The sequence below is a fragment of the Vigna angularis genome, chromosome 10 (genome assembly GCF_016808095.1).
Source record: "Vigna angularis cultivar LongXiaoDou No.4 chromosome 10, ASM1680809v1, whole genome shotgun sequence".
Taxonomy (NCBI): domain Eukaryota; kingdom Viridiplantae; phylum Streptophyta; class Magnoliopsida; order Fabales; family Fabaceae; genus Vigna; species Vigna angularis.
The window spans coordinates 7,327,570-7,338,516 of NC_068979.1; positions in this window are offsets into that span (position 1 = coordinate 7,327,570).

The window sequence follows — 10,947 nt, forward strand, 5'->3', positions numbered from 1 at the left end:
TAAAAGATCTGTGGTTACATCAATCCCCAACAATAATGAAACTAGCTCTCCATGAATGGAGAGCTTGATCTTACAACAAAGGTGGAAATGGAAGAAGGAGGAGGACCCAAGAATGAAGAAGGGCTGTTCCCACAGCTCCTAGCTCGCCTCTGGACGCTCCAATTGAGAGAATTTGTGTCTGGGATGCCAAAGATGCCAACCCCTTCGCGTTCCAGAGCTAAATAAGCCGTTTCTGCCACATCAGCATAAGTCGCGCCCGGCGGCCCGACAGACAGGCGCCAGGCGCGCCTTCGGTCAGCACTGTCACGCCCGGCGCCGCCTAGGCCAGTAGGCGCCCGGCGTGACTCTCTGCAGCAGCCTGGGTTCTTCATCTTTTCAGCTACTCTTCTCTCTTTTCTTGGGTTTTGGCAATGTTCTTTGGTGGGTAGCTTCTCCTAGCTTCTTTGAATGGGGATTAGCCATCAAATGGGCTAATTACAACTTATGATGTAATCACTTACAAATAACAAGAAATTGAATTAAACAAGACTAGAAGTAAAGGAAGAGTTGACAATTTCCATCAATTTGATGTTGGATAATGACGTAAAATTGGTCATTATCAACTCCCCCAAACTTAGAACCTTGCTTGTCCTCAAGCAAAAGGTAAACTATCCTAAAAACAATCATTCACATGCAATGGTTTCAAATGAGATATCCTTTAAGCTCATGGAGTAAAAATCCTGTGTTTGCATCTAATGGAAAGAACATAATGGATATATACAGCTATCATCAATCAAGCACAACAGTGTTGTTCACCTATCAACAATTATGATCACAATGCAGAGGGTGTAAAATAAGTCAACAAACATGACAGAGTGGTTCAGATGATGTATGGAATCAATCCTCACCCGGAAAGTGTTTCACTCTAATGCACTGGTGTATATGGGTGTATAAAGCTCACTCTGCAATCATATTATCACACAATTTAACTTTGCCTTTCGTTTCAATTCAAAACATATTACAAGCAAGTTGATATCACAAGGACTTTGTTTGGCTTGTATTGTGGTTGGGCTAAGAAAGAATCATGGTTTTTCTGGAATTCAAAGGATCTTGAGCTGAGAGATTAAGTAATTCACTTCATGCATATAAACTTCTCTTTTTGCTCCTCATGTACTATTACCAATATCAAACTTATACCCAACTGTTTTTCATTAAGCTCTTTTCTTATTCTCTTTTTCTTACTTTTCCATCTTTGTCTTTTTCTCAATACACCATATTTTCCCCCCAAACTTGGACTTATTCTCCTGTAATGCAGATGCATGTTCTATTCAGCTCAAGGTAGAAAAGTTCAGGGAATTTTCAATAAGCTTAAGGTATAAAGAGGAAAGATCTTTTTACATTTGTGGTTGAATGGCTAATGTATATGTAAGGTGAGAAAAGAATGCCTTGATCAAATTCAACAAGCAAGTAGATAGTTCAAATCTTAGAAACTCAGGCAAAGTCAATTGTGATCTAGCATGATAGCAATCACACAGCAGAAAATTATGAGGCACTAAATCTCACCCTGTTAATTAAGATTCCATACTCTGCTAAACACAATGTCATGAATTTTGACTGCAATCAACTCCCCAAGCATTAGCATAACTCAGTGAACAAATCAACAATCAATGCTCAATCAAATAAGCTATTTCCACACGTTCAATCACATACAGAAAGCATAACAACCAGATTGACTCCTGTTGTAATGGCCATCAGTCAGTCTGAGTCCTCGTCCTCCTCCTCCTCGTCATCGTCATCCTCATCCATAGCAGCATCGTCATCCTCATCCATAGTAGCAGTGCCAGCCTGAGGTCTACCCACCCAGCAGGAAAGGACTGGTCCCCAGGCCAAGCAACGAAGGTGCTGTATTGCTCCGATGTCATGAAACCGGGATGGGATGCTCCATAAACATGCCTCATCATCTCTGCATGCGCCTGGCCAATCCGATTTACCGCCTCCAATTTTTGCATTAATCAATGCAAGTCTCATGTCCATCATCTGGTAAGGATCGGACGGAGGTGCTCGTGGTGGTGGCTGAAGACGTCTGGGGATAGGACGCTGTCAAACTCAGATGGCATCACAGTTCAGTCAAAAATTCACAAGAAAACATTGAAACAAAACACAAAAGCTGCAGGACACACAAAAATGAACATCAAAGTTGGGCAGGGAAAGTTGCGCCGGGCGCCGCCTCAGTCAACAGGCGCCGGGCGCGACCTGCAGACATGGGATAAACCCAGATTCTGTATTCTAGCCCCTGTGCGTGTGTGTGTGTGTTCAAGCAGGTCAATAATGGCACGAAATTTAAACAAAACAGCAGTACTAACAAATCACACGAATTGAATTGAATAAACAATCCTAGATCAAAATCAAACCAAGTAAATGAAGAACAACCAATGCTAAGTAATGTGAAGGAATTTACAATTAAAAGAATGAAAAGCCTACTTGATGTGCAGAGAATGTGATTAGCTTGGTTGGAGGGTTTTTGAATTGGATGAGTGCTTGGATTGATATGGCCCGAGAGATGAGCAATGGGTGCAGCAGAGTGAGTGTGGTGGTGGAGAGTGAAGCAGTAGATGAGGCCGTGAAGTAGAGAAGAATTAGAAGGAGTGATAGTGTGTGTGAGGAGTTTCGGAACTGAGAGGAGTGTTTGGGTGAGTGTGGGGTTAAAAGAATTTGATGGGCCAAGCCCACTGTAAACTCAGACTTAAGTGAAAAAATCTGCTGCAGAAGTCGCGCCGGGCGCCTGTTAGGTCATGCGGCGCCGGGCGTGGGATCGTGACCCAGCCAGATGCTGAATCAGAGAAGGAATGGTCAGGCTGGACGATCGGGCGCCAGGCGCCCTCTAGTGTAGGAGGCGCCGGGCGTGAGTTTCTGCAGATTATGCAGAAACTGATTTCCAAGCTACCTAACTCGGGTTTTTGAGAATTTGAACTTCAAATCACTTGAGATGCTCCAGAATCTCATATTATCATTAAACAAACTTGTTCAAAACCCAAGGAATTGAATTGGAGCACTCAAGTTGCAAATTGAAGTCATTCTTTCAAAGTTTTGAAATTCCACAAGTTAGGCAACATTTTTGGCTATTGGCTTAAGAAAGGCACTTTGAAAACATGTTAAAACAGCCCGGCGGCCCGACAGACAGGCGCCAGGCGCGCCTTCGGTCAGCACTGTCACGCCCGGCGCCGCCTAGGCCAGTAGGCGCCCGGCGTGACTCTCTGCAGCAGCCTGGGTTCTTCATCTTTTCAGCTACTCTTCTCTCTTTTCTTGGGTTTTGGCAATGTTCTTTGGTGGGTAGCTTCTCCTAGCTTCTTTGAATGGGGATTAGCCATCAAATGGGCTAATTACAACTTATGATGTAATCACTTACAAATAACAAGAAATTGAATTAAACAAGACTAGAAGTAAAGGAAGAGTTGACAATTTCCATCAATTTGATGTTGGATAATGACGTAAAATTGGTCATTATCAACTCCCCCAAACTTAGAACCTTGCTTGTCCTCAAGCAAAAGGTAAACTATCCTAAAAACAATCATTCACATGCAATGGTTTCAAATGAGATATCCTTTAAGCTCATGGAGTAAAAATCCTGTGTTTGCATCTAATGGAAAGAACATAATGGATATATACAGCTATCATCAATCAAGCACAACAGTGTTGTTCACCTATCAACAATTATGATCACAATGCAGAGGGTGTAAAATAAGTCAACAAACATGACAGAGTGGTTCAGATGATGTATGGAATCAATCCTCACCCGGAAAGTGTTTCACTCTAATGCACTGGTGTATATGGGTGTATAAAGCTCACTCTGCAATCATATTATCACACAATTTAACTTTGCCTTTCGTTTCAATTCAAAACATATTACAAGCAAGTTGATATCACAAGGACTTTGTTTGGCTTGTATTGTGGTTGGGCTAAGAAAGAATCATGGTTTTTCTGGAATTCAAAGGATCTTGAGCTGAGAGATTAAGTAATTCACTTCATGCATATAAACTTCTCTTTTTGCTCCTCATGTACTATTACCAATATCAAACTTATACCCAACTGTTTTTCATTAAGCTCTTTTCTTATTCTCTTTTTCTTACTTTTCCATCTTTGTCTTTTTCTCAATACACCATATTTTCCCCCCAAACTTGGACTTATTCTCCTGTAATGCAGATGCATGTTCTATTCAGCTCAAGGTAGAAAAGTTCAGGGAATTTTCAATAAGCTTAAGGTATAAAGAGGAAAGATCTTTTTACATTTGTGGTTGAATGGCTAATGTATATGTAAGGTGAGAAAAGAATGCCTTGATCAAATTCAACAAGCAAGTAGATAGTTCAAATCTTAGAAACTCAGGCAAAGTCAATTGTGATCTAGCATGATAGCAATCACACAGCAGAAAATTATGAGGCACTAAATCTCACCCTGTTAATTAAGATTCCATACTCTGCTAAACACAATGTCATGAATTTTGACTGCAATCAACTCCCCAAGCATTAGCATAACTCAGTGAACAAATCAACAATCAATGCTCAATCAAATAAGCTATTTCCACACGTTCAATCACATACAGAAAGCATAACAACCAGATTGACTCCTGTTGTAATGGCCATCAGTCAGTCTGAGTCCTCGTCCTCCTCCTCGTCGTCATCGTCATCCTCATCCATAGCAGCATCGTCATCCTCATCCATAGCAGCAGTGCCAGCCTGAGGTCTACCCACCCAGCAGGAAAGGACTGGTCCCCAGGCCAAGCAACGAAGGTGCTGTATTGCTCTGATGTCATGAAACCGGGATGGGATGCTCCATAAACATGCCTCATCATCTCTGCATGCGCCTGGCCAATCCGATTTACCGCCTCCAATTTTTGCATTAATCAATGCAAGTCTCATGTCCATCATCTGGTAAGGATCGGACGGAGGTGCTCGTGGTGGTGGCTGAAGACGTCTGGGGATAGGACGCTGTCAAACTCAGATGGCATCACAGTTCAGTCAAAAATTCACAAGAAAACATTGAAACAAAACACAAAAGCTGCAGGACACACAAAAATGAACATCAAAGTTGGGCAGGGAAAGTTGCGCCGGGCGCCGCCTCAGTCAACAGGCGCCGGGCGCGACCTGCAGACATGGGATAAACCCAGATTCTGTATTCTAGCCCCTGTGCGTGTGTGTGTGTGTTCAAGCAGGTCAATAATGGCACGAAATTTAAACAAAACAGCAGTACTAACAAACCACACGAATTGAATTGAATAAACAATCCTAGATCAAAATCAAACCAAGTAAATGAAGAACAACCAATGCTAAGTAATGTGAAGGAATTTACAATTAAAAGAATGAAAAGCCTACTTGATGTGCAGAGAATGTGATTAGCTTGGTTGGAGGGTTTTTGAATTGGATGAGTGCTTGGATTGATATGGCCCGAGAGATGAGCAATGGGTGCAGCAGAGTGAGTGTGGTGGTGGAGAGTGAAGCAGTAGATGAGGCCGTGAAGTAGAGAAGAATTAGAAGGAGTGATAGTGTGTGTGAGGAGTTTCGGAACTGAGAGGAGTGTTTGGGTGAGTGTGGGGTTAAAAGAATTTGATGGGCCAAGCCCACTGTAAACTCAGACTTAAGTGAAAAAATCTGCTGCAGAAGTCGCGCCGGGCGCCTGTTAGGTCATGCGGCGCCGGGCGTGGGATCGTGACCCAGCCAGATGCTGAATCAGAGAAGGAATGGTCAGGCTGGACGATCGGGCGCCAGGCGCCCTCTAGTGTAGGAGGCGCCGGGCGTGAGTTTCTGCAGATTATGCAGAAACTGATTTCCAAGCTACCTAACTCGGGTTTTTGAGAATTTGAACTTCAAATCACTTGAGATGCTCCAGAATCTCATATTATCATTAAACAAACTTGTTCAAAACCCAAGGAATTGAATTGGAGCACTCAAGTTGCAAATTGAAGTCATTCTTTCAAAGTTTTGAAATTCCACAAGTTAGGCAACATTTTTGGCTATTGGCTTAAGAAAGGCACTTTGAAAACATGTTAAAACAGCCCAGAAAATAGCCAAAACAGTTTCACATCTCTAATTCACATCAATGTACTATATCCTTCAACAATCTAACAATCAACTCAAAAATTCACCTTGGTTGTTCTTCACACCAACATGGTTCAAAACAATGACATCACACAACACATTAAAACAAACAAACAAACACTCAAACAACATTCAAAAATTAAATTCACACAAGAGAAAAGGTTAGAAATCTGGGTTGCCTCCCAGTAAGCGCTTGTTTAACGTCATTAGCTTGACACCATTAAGCTCAAGTTTGATTTTTGATGTTGGAATGCTTCTTCTTGTCATGACACCAACATCCTCTCAGCAATTTCCTAGTCACCACCTTGACTCTCCTAGAATATGGAGCCTATATCTCAAGCACTCCATTTATCTTTATGTTCTTGATGACCCATAACCTATTCTTGAATCTCACTGGTTTGCCAGGTTTGGGCTCATCGCTTGCCATCACAGGATTTTGGTGAACTAGTTCCTCTTCCTTTTCTTCTTCTTCTTCCTTTACTCTTGGAGATAAACAATTAAGGCTTCTCTTTACCAACTTGGCAGCTTGCTCTGTTAGACTAGTAATTGATAGAAGTTCATCTGTAGCTTCAAGACTAGTCTCTTTTTCATGATTTTGCTGCTCAACCCCAAAGACGTTAAAAGTCACCTCCTCATTTTGGTCTTTCAATTTCACTGTTCCTTCTTCCACATGAATGACAACCTTGGCTGTCTTCATGAAAGGTCTTCCAAGGATGAGTGGTACATCTGCAGATTCCTCCATGTCCATAACTACAAAGTCCACTGGGAATTGGAGTTTGTCTATGTTGACCACCACATCTTCCACTACACCATAAGGGTATTTGATGGATCTATCTGCCAGCTGCAGCATCATTCTTGTAGGCTTGACTTCAAGACCACCAATCTTCTTAAGCATGGATAAAGGTATCAGATTGATGCTAGCTCCCAAGTCAACGAGAGCTCTACCTATATCATGATTTCCAATAGTGCATGGAATGGTAAAACTTCCCGGATCTTTAAATTTGGGAGGAAGGGTTTTCTGCATGATGGCACTACAATTCCCTTGCACTTCAATTGTTTCCTCATCTAAATACCTATTCTTTTTGTTGAGGATTTGCTTCATGTACTTTGCGTAGGCAGGAATTTGTTGTAGTGCTTCGGTCAATGGCATGGTGATCTCAAGTTGATCGAATATTTGCTTGAACCGAGCCAACTGTTTCTCCTTCCCTTTAGTAGATGGGATTTTTGGGTAAGGAAGGTGTTTCACTATTTCTTTCTCTTTTTGGTTTTTCTCTTTTTCAAATTTTTTATTCTCTTCTCCACCTTCAACAATCTCTTCTTCAATTATTTCTTGATCTTCCTCTTCATTCTTTTCTTGTTCTTTTTCTTCTGGCTTTTCTTTTTCTTCTTCTTTTCTTCCAACCTTTTTCCCACTTCTTGTGAATATTACATTACATTCTTCCTTGGGGTTGACTTGCGTATTTGCAGTAAATTGTCCACCCTGTTGGTTTGCTAATTGCTTAGCCAATTGACCAACTTGCACTTCCAGATTCTTTATAGATGCATCAGTATTTTTCTGGTTTTGGATGGACTGCTGTATGAACATTTGCAAGGTATCTTCTAGCTTTGAAGTCCGATCATTTTGAGGCTGATAATGCTGGGCAGGTTGATACGGATTTTTACTGCTAGAAGCTTCTTGATTTTGTCTCCACCCTTGATTGGAAGAATTAGGGAAATGATTGTTGAAGAAGTGTTGCCGTCCTTGATTTCCCATATAATTGACTTCTTCAGGTTGGGACGTACTAGGACTTTGACAATGGCCGTTGGGGTGGTTATCTCCACAGAAATCACATCTCATTACTTGATGATGTGGTTGAGGTTGAGCTTGCATTGCTTGCAACTGCTGAGGTAGTTTGGCCATATGTTGAGTTAGGAGTTCCATCTGTTGGGCCAGAATCTTATTTTGTGCAAGTAAAGCATCCTGGGCACTCAGTTCATACACTCCTCTCCTCTGTGCTGGATTTCTCCCATGTTGGCTCCGCATGTCAGTGGAAGCCATATTTTCAATCACCGCAATGGCTTCATCAGCAGTTTTAAATAGTACTGAACCACCAAAAGATGCGTCTAGTATCATCTTAGTATGAGGTTGCAAACCATTACAGAAAGTTTGCACTTGCATTTCTAGACTGAATCCATGGCTGGGACACTTTCTCAATAAAGATTTAAATCTTTCCCAGGCTTCACAAAGTGGTTCATCTACTCCTTGTACGAAGGTAGCAATGGCAGCCTTCACCTCTGTGCTCTTTGATGGTGGAAAGAAGCGTGCTAGAAATTTATATTCCACATCCTCCCAGCTTGTAAGACTTTGATTAGGCTGTGACTGGAGCCAAGCCTTTGCTTTGCCATTCAGCGAGAATGGGAAGAGTCTCATGTATAATGCTTCTTCATCCTCCCCTTGTACACCCATAGTGCCACACAACTCATAGAAGGTGACCAAGTGCGCATGAGGGTCTTCATTGTCTAGGCCAGAAAATTGGTTTGAACTGATGAGCTGGAGTAGAGCAGGCTTCATTTCTGCCAGCTTGTCACTCATAGTGGGCCTCACAATGCTTGAGAAATTTCTCGGGCTTGTGTAGGTGATTGAGTCCCCTATGGTTCTCCTTGGAGGTGGTCCTGCGCCAGCCATCCCGTTCACAGAAGAAGAATCAAAAGATTCTATTTCTTGATTGTTGAAAGAAGATGAAGATTGCGGGGCAGCTTGTTGACTTAGAGCTCGCTGTCTCCTGGTGTCACTATTGTTTCTACGAGCTGTTTTCTCGATCTCAGGATCCACAAGGAGTGGTTCAGATGACACAGTCCTCCTTGTACGGATGTTTCCCTGCATACACTAGAAAACAACCAAACTCGTGCCACAAGTCAGCCCAAAAATAAAGATAATAATTACAACAAAATAGAAAATTATACACAAAAAGATAAAGCCTAAATCGGTTAAAAATCACACAAAAGTCTAGTTTAACACGGGTCCCCGGCAGCGGCGCCAAAAACTTGTTGAGACTTCGGCAAGTGTACCGAATCGTTCAAGTAATAAAACCGGTAAGACCGGATATCGTTTCCCAAGAGACTCATGTCCTAGACAATCGTATAATATCTAACTAATTTAGACTAAAGAATGATTCCAGATTTTTGTGGTTTTCATGCAATTAAAGTAAAGATAAAACATAAATGGTAAAAATGATCTTTGATGATGCAAACACTTGGAAATGGAAAGATTAGAAATGATATGAATGATATTGTTGGGGATATGATTTCACCTACTTCACTCTTATGCATAGAAAAACACTTCCTCTCTATTAATATGCCAATGTCAATCTACTAAATTACTCAAACCCAATCCCTTGGTAGAAAGAGCCTAGACTTACTTCTTAAACTCCAATCCCTTGGAAAATCTAACAAGTTCATCCGCTTTAAGAATTGAGATTCAAGACAACCAAAGGTCCATGTTCTATCCCTAGATACACTTCTCTTTAGGTGTTTAATCCAGTTCTAGATTCACCCAATATTTCCCAATATCAAGCAAACCCTAAAATCATGATATGGTTGAATTACTCATACAAGCTTTAAGTAGAGGAATTAAACACTAACAATCAATGAAAGAGGCATATAATCATTCAAAACAACTGTAATTTACATAAAAGATCCGTGGTTACATCAATCCCCAACAATAATGAAACTAGCTCTCCATGAATGGAGAGCTTGATCTTACAACAAAGGTGGAAATGGAAGAAGGAGGAGGACCCAAGAATGAAGAAGGGCTGTTCCCACAGCTCCTAGCTCGCCTCTGGACGCTCCAATTGAGAGAATTTGTGTCTGGGATGCCAAAGATGCCAACCCCTTCGCGTTCCAGAGCTAAATAAGCCGTTTCTGCCACATCAGCATAAGTCGCGCCCGGCGGCCCGACAGACAGGCGCCAGGCGCGCCTTCGGTCAGCACTGTCACGCCCGGCGCCGCCTAGGCCAGTAGGCGCCCGGCGTGACTCTCTGCAGCAGCCTGGGTTCTTCATCTTTTCAGCTACTCTTCTCTCTTTTCTTGGGTTTTGGCAATGTTCTTTGGTGGGTAGCTTCTCCTAGCTTCTTTGAATGGGGATTAGCCATCAAATGGGTTAATTACAACTTATGATGTAATCACTTACAAATAACAAGAAATTGAATTAAACAAGACTAGAAGTAAAGGAAGAGTTGACAATTTCCATCAATTTGATGTTGGATAATGACGTAAAATTGGTCATTATCATATATTCAAGATAAAAGTATGAATATTTTATTATTTAGATATTATTTCGGTTAAAGGGATAAGTCACTAAATACTTTCATAATTTTTTCTTCTTCGCCGTCCGGTCTTGTTCCTTGGGTCTCTTGTCCACCAATACGGTTGGGATGTACCTGTTAAAGGTATTCCGATGTCAAAGTCAGTAATTGAACCGTTCGTTTATCTAATACGACAATGACAGTAATAAATACATAGTAATTGCCTCCACATACCTTTTACCGTTGACTTATATTTAGAGTTTTTGGGCATGAGCTTAAGATTAGTGATATTTTAATCTCGGCTTAATCCCGGTTTAATATCCTTAAACGTGATTTACCTTAATCTTCTTAACATTAATCGTTTGGGCTTAGGAAGCTAGCCGTCCCGGTCGGTCACTTTGCCTTCTTTATTGGTCGTCCGGTCATGTGGAGTTTGTGAAGTGTGACGATCGTCCGATCATATGGTACAGATACAAAAACTATAAATAGAAAAAAAAAATTGACTATTCCAATTTCATTTCAAACAAATTAATATATTTTTAAAATATTTTTTCTTTATTTTTTGTTTTCTTTATGTTTATGAAGGATATGTTACG